This window comes from Protopterus annectens, chromosome 6.part0 (genome assembly GCF_019279795.1).
Source record: "Protopterus annectens isolate FY-2018-M chromosome 6.part0, PAN1.0, whole genome shotgun sequence".
Classification (NCBI taxonomy): Eukaryota; Metazoa; Chordata; order Ceratodontiformes; family Protopteridae; genus Protopterus; species Protopterus annectens.
In genome coordinates, this window is record NC_056737.1 from 1305443493 (window position 1) to 1305449760 (window position 6268).

Sequence of the window (6268 nt, forward strand, 5' to 3'; positions counted from 1 at the left end):
GATTTTAGAAGCAAAGTCTTTACCACACAACATATCTGCACAAGCAGCAGAATTGATTGCCTTGACAAGGGCATGTACCAGCCAGTATGCTTTTTCTACTGTACATGTTTTTGCGCAACAGTGGAAAAATAGAGGAATGATAACATCTACTGGTAAACCAATTAATCATGCGTAATTTATTTTAGATTTGATAGAATCCATTCAGTTACCTCAGAAAGTAGCTATTTGTAAATGTGTAGCTCATACCAAGCAACAGGATAGGATTTCAAAAGGTAATGCAAGAGCTGATACCGCTGCAAAGCAGGCAGCTTCAGCTTCAGAAGTATTTCTTTTGAGTGAGGAATTACAACCTTCAGAGATTTTAGATTTAGAAATGTTGAAAACAATGCAGACACTTACTACAAAAATAGAAAAACAGAAATGGATAAAAAGAGGAGCAATTCTTGAAAAAGGGCTGTACATATCCAAAGAAGGAAAACCGATTTTGCCATCTAATTTATTTAGATATGCAGCTTTGTTGAGCCATGGGCAGTGCCATGTCTCAACAGGGGGGATGGTACAGTTAGTGAACTGAGTGTTGACAGCATATGGATTTACAAACTACACAAAAAAAATTTGTGCAGCATGCCATGTTTGTAACAAGCATCATGCACAAGGGGCATTGAAGCCTAAGCAAGGGAGTTTCCCAACGCCACCGTACCCGTTCCATACTATCTGCATGGATTTCATAGAACTAAACAAATGCGAAAATAAAAAGTATTGCCTTGTCATTATAGATATGTTTTCCAAATGGGTGGAAGCTTTTCCGACCAAAAATCCAGATGCAGCTACTGTTGCAAAAGTCCTTGTTAAAGAAATTATTCCTAGATTTGGCATACCGGAAAAGATCTACAGTGACAATGGCACACACTTTGTGAATCAAACTATACAACAGTTGAGCCGATATTTCAGAATTTCCTTAAAGAACCATTGAGCATACCACCCCCAATCTGCAGGATTAGTAGAGAGGCATAATGGAATTTTGAAAAACAAACTTAGGAAATTAATTAGTGAGACACAAAAGAACTGGGTGCACTGCCTGCCTCTGGCATTGTTGAGCATGAGAACTGTTCCGAATGCAAAGGGGTTAACTCCTTCTGAAACATTATTTGGGAGGGCATACTATATACCTCAATGGAAACCTCTCATGCCTGCAGACCAGGAGGCCGACAGTTCACTTGCAGAATACATGAGATGACTTTTAAGTAATAAACAACTTTTGCAGTTAAATTCTGTTTCAGATAAAGGACAAACTAGACCATCGGAAGCAGCAGTAGTCCCAGGCACGTGGGTCTGGGTGAAAGTCATCAAGAAGAAGAATTGAACCTCACCGAAGTGGGAAGGGCCATACCAAGTGTTACTGTCAACACCCACTGCAGTCAAGATCACAGAGCAAGCGTCCTGGATTCATCTGACACACTGTAAATTGGTTAAAAACTTTGAACTGGACAAAAAACTTGTTACTGTTACACAAGAACAAAATGACCAGATATGGAGCAAATAGAAATACAGAACAACCTCAGAAGTATTGCCTGATTATTCTGTTAACCATACTGATAACATTGATCTTTTTGCTGTGGCCTTTCCTTTTTCCAGCCACACGAGCTGAACTGAATAAACGAGATGCATTACACATAGACTGGCATCCAAACTTTAAAATTACCAAGCAATTAAATATGTGTATGCTGAAACTTTTAATGTTTCGAATTGCTGGATTTTCACAGCTATACCAGCAGCATACAGGGGATTATTAATGACTGCTGTCTCCCTAGGGGTCAATGAGACCTGGGAAAATTTGATTTTTGATACTACAACTGTGAAATCACAAGACAAAATAGCATTGTTCCTGCCTGTTACACAAAAGGGAATTGTATGTTTTTACAAAAATGATACTGTACAGGTGGGTTGGAGCAATTGTAATGTGACTGTTCCATACAAATGTTATATCAAAGCTAATAATGCAGGTTATATTTGTAATACAAGCTATGACTCTTATTTTGAACTAATGCACAAAACGGTTGATGAAGTACAACGTAATCCTGTTCTTTTTAAACAACTATCATTGATAAGAAAACGTTTCATGCAGGGAAAGTATATATTAATACTAAAGTAGAGAATTGTTATTTTGTGTGTGGGAAAAAGGCATACAAATGGTTACCTGAGAATTGGTCCGGCAGTTGTTTTTTGGGTTACCTGGTTCCGGCCATACGACACACTGCAGTTTTGCCTCAGGGAAAAATATGAAATGTTAGAGAGGTCACCAAGAAACCTAGAAATCCAATCAAGAGACCTGAGAATCCAATGGGACAAATTGAAGCAGGCTGGAGAAATCACAACGCCGTGAAAAACAAAGATAAACTGACACACATGGACTTGAGTGACACTATTATATCGTGGGCAGGTATAGCCCCTGCATATGGCGCAGTGAAATCAATTTGGGAGCTGAGAAAACTGTCCAAACTTCTCGACGTAATGAGCAATGCAACTTTTTCTGCTCTCGAATTAGTGACTGATGAACTGAACGCTATGAGAACTGTGGTGCTTCAAAACCGCATGGCTCTCGACTTCACCCTAATGGCGAAAGGTGGTACATTCGCTTTAATAAAAGAGGAGTGCTGTTCGTATATTCCTGACAACCAGCATGAGATAAATGACCATTTTGAGGTGATTCAGCAAGTGTCGGCCATGACCAAACCAGGCCCAAACCCACTGACGGATTTTTTCCAGAATTTGGGGGGTGGGGTAGCATCCTAATGAACATCCTGATTTCCATTTGTGTGGGATTACTCCTATTAGGAGTATGTGTTTGTTGTGGTATTCCCTGCATGAAAAGATTAATCAAAGATTTTATAGACATGTCAGTTTCTGAGACTTTGTATCAAAGTACTGAAATTGAAGAACTGTTGAAAAATGAAACACTTTCATAAGTTTAAACTAAATGACTCTCTTAACTGCAAATTCTGAACAGAAAGAGGTTAGGAGAAAAAGCAACTGTTTATGCTTTTGAAAATAGAATAAAAAGTATTAAAAGGGGAGAAATGTTAGAAAAATATGTATTAATGTATATGTCTAGTGCTTATTAGAAGCTAAAAGGGTTAACACATTTCATTCTATTTTATGTACAGCTTAATTCTGTATGAAATTACAAGATGCTTTTCAAACTGCAGTATGCTTTCTGAAATTGCAAGATGCTCTCTGACCTAGTATTTGCTAGCACAGCAAAATTCATGTTTATGCCTTTTGGAAATTTACTGAGAAGCAGGTGATTATCTGCTAGGTCAGGAAAATGAATGACTAGAACAATACTGTTTTCTATAATGTTATTGAACTTAAACAATCAGCTCTGTTCGTGTTATGCGAACATGCACAGCTGCAGAAAAGAAAGATACATCAAACAAAGACTGCTTGAAGAAATGAACTATAATCTGTACTTGCTTTGTGTTCGAATTAGCCATAGTACCTTGAATGGTAACATTGCATAGTGAGAAGTTGTATCTGACCGGTGGTCATCAAGGCCACGTTGTTTTTCTTAGGAAGTTTTTTTTTTGTAAACTTGATGTGCCAGCAGAAAATCATGGACAAACAGCTGCTATGAAATAATATTGAAAGAACTTGTGATTTATTACGTCAGCTTGGTCAGCAATGTCTTGTAAGAAATGTATAAGAATAGCTTCACTTCCTGATTCTAGTTAGACAAGCTCTGTATTAACACGTTTTTGTCTCCTTGCTGCAAGATTAAAGTGCCTTAACCTGAACCTGCCGTGTGTTGATCTTTTTGAAGTTGTTTTTCCTTTGACACTAACCTTATGCTAAACGTTTTTTACTGAAATCTATACCTTAAAATTGAGAGGCATAAAGAGCTATCTCTATTGGGTAGTTCTCTTTTAAATCCATTTCAGGGATTTGCTTCTGTAAACCATACCTCTCAAACTGCTGTCTTATTTTATTAAAGGAAAGACATGTTTACTGGATTAATTATACGTACATGTGTGTACTCAATCCAAAGCTAATTGTTCTATCACTTTAAGATAATTATGTGTTTCTATACATCCTCATGTATATATCTGAAGATACTCCTAATAGTATTAACTCAAACTCCCTATTAACACACACAAGAAATCAAAAAGAGACAATACATTTTCTTAATCTTTCATGTCAACTGCTAACCTTAGACAAGGAGTTGCTTAATACCATAAACCAAGGGATCAAACACCTTGCTCCTGAGTAGTTACTTTAGGTATTACCAGCACTTTACAACATATACGAGTAACAAGAAATGCTTTGGATGATAGATGGGCTGATTAAAACGTCGAAGATTAGATTGAGACAACAATACTCATAGTGGATTATTAACGTTATGAACAGACATATAGAAATTGAAACATGCATCCTCGCTCACGCACACGCATACACTCATATCTTGACACAATTAGCTCCAAGCATAATGTTACTATTTGAATATTCTAACTTCATCCCACCCTGATAACAGAAGGATACTGGCCCATATCCTCCTTCTTAATACTTGCTGTAAGTGATCATGCCAGATAATATGACCAAAGAATCATTAAATGTTATTATACTAAAAATAAAAATAATACTTAATTATTCTAGAACACAGTTATAATGTTTATAAGTATTGGTTCCACTAGCCTCCTTTGAGATTGCTTTTCTTATCTAATGTTAAAGTTGTTTGATATGCGCCTTCAATGTTACAACTTTTTTATAGTAAAATTCATTGAGGAGATTTAGGTTATATTAGTAGTGCTTTTTAGGGAGCAAGTTTGTCGAGCTTTGTCAAAGTTGCTAAAACCCAAGCAGGGTTACTCGCTTTCACTCTTTTCCTAAAGTTTAGAACACATTATGTTAATACTCTATTGACATATAGACCTTCAAATTTAATAACTATCTCTCCCCTGCTCTATTCCTGGTCCATGGGGATAGTGGTTAGGCACAGGGGTGGGACAGGAATAAAAAGATGCTTTCCTGATTCGATCTCTTCAAAATTTAAACAAAAACTATTATCCTTAAATAACTCACAAGTCTTCTTATACTGACAAACCAAACGCTTCAATGTAGGAATTTGATTCATGGAATATCAAAGGGCTCCAGAATAAAAAGAAAAGAAAACTTTTTTACATCTTATTTTACAAGCAAAAGCAAACTTTATACTAGTTCAAGAGACTCATCTAACCCTTGAACAATGGTCAGAAATTAGGGAAAAAATGGATAAGAGAAATTATAGCTTCTGAAGGTAAAACCAATAGTGCGGGGGTAGCTATAATAATTAAAAAGCAATACCAAGACAAACTTCTGGAAACCAAAGTTTACAAAGAAGGAAGGTGGTGCTATGTAACCCTCTCAACTCCTGCTCTCCTTAAACCCATTATGTTACTAAATATATATGCCCCTTGTAATAATCAGCACTCTTTTCTTGCATCATTATACCCTATTCTAAACCAATTCCAAAATCATTATATGATTCTAGGTGGAGATTGGAACATGTACCAAAATCCAGAACAAGACAAATCAAGTATATCCCTATCGTACAATAAACAAGCATCTCTAGTTTTAAATGAACTTAAATGCAACTACAATTTCTATGATCCCTTCAAATATGGGGATAACCAAAATAAATCTAGTAAATTTACGTTCTACTCCAATCGCCACAAAATGTGGTCGAGAATTGATTTTTTCCTAATCTCGGAAGCACTCATTATGTTAGACCCTAAATTGAACATCCACACTAGATACCTCTCCGACCATTCAAAAACTACTCTAAACATTAATGGAAACCCAACAAACTGTACAATAAAAAGAGGTTACAATTGGTCCCTGAACCCCAATCTTTTAACCAAAAAAGAAATAATCAATGAGATTCAATCTATCCTCAAGTCAACCCTGGCTAACATCACGAACTCCCAGTTTCCCCCGGATAGTGAATGGGCGGCAATTAAAGCTCAGATTAGGGGAATTTACATCAAAAAAGCAGCTTACTATAAAAAAATTCAACTTAAAGATGAGCAGGTTCTGGAAACGAAAATAAAATTACTTGAACATGATCTATTAAATAACTTTAATACTCAAACAGAAACAGAACTCTTGAAATTCCAAAGGGGTCTTTACCTTCTACATAATAAAAGTTTATCCTTTCATGAAACCAAAATGTTAGCTAAATATGCTAATGAAGTCCATACACCATCCCGAGCGCTAGCCAGGATTATTAACCAAA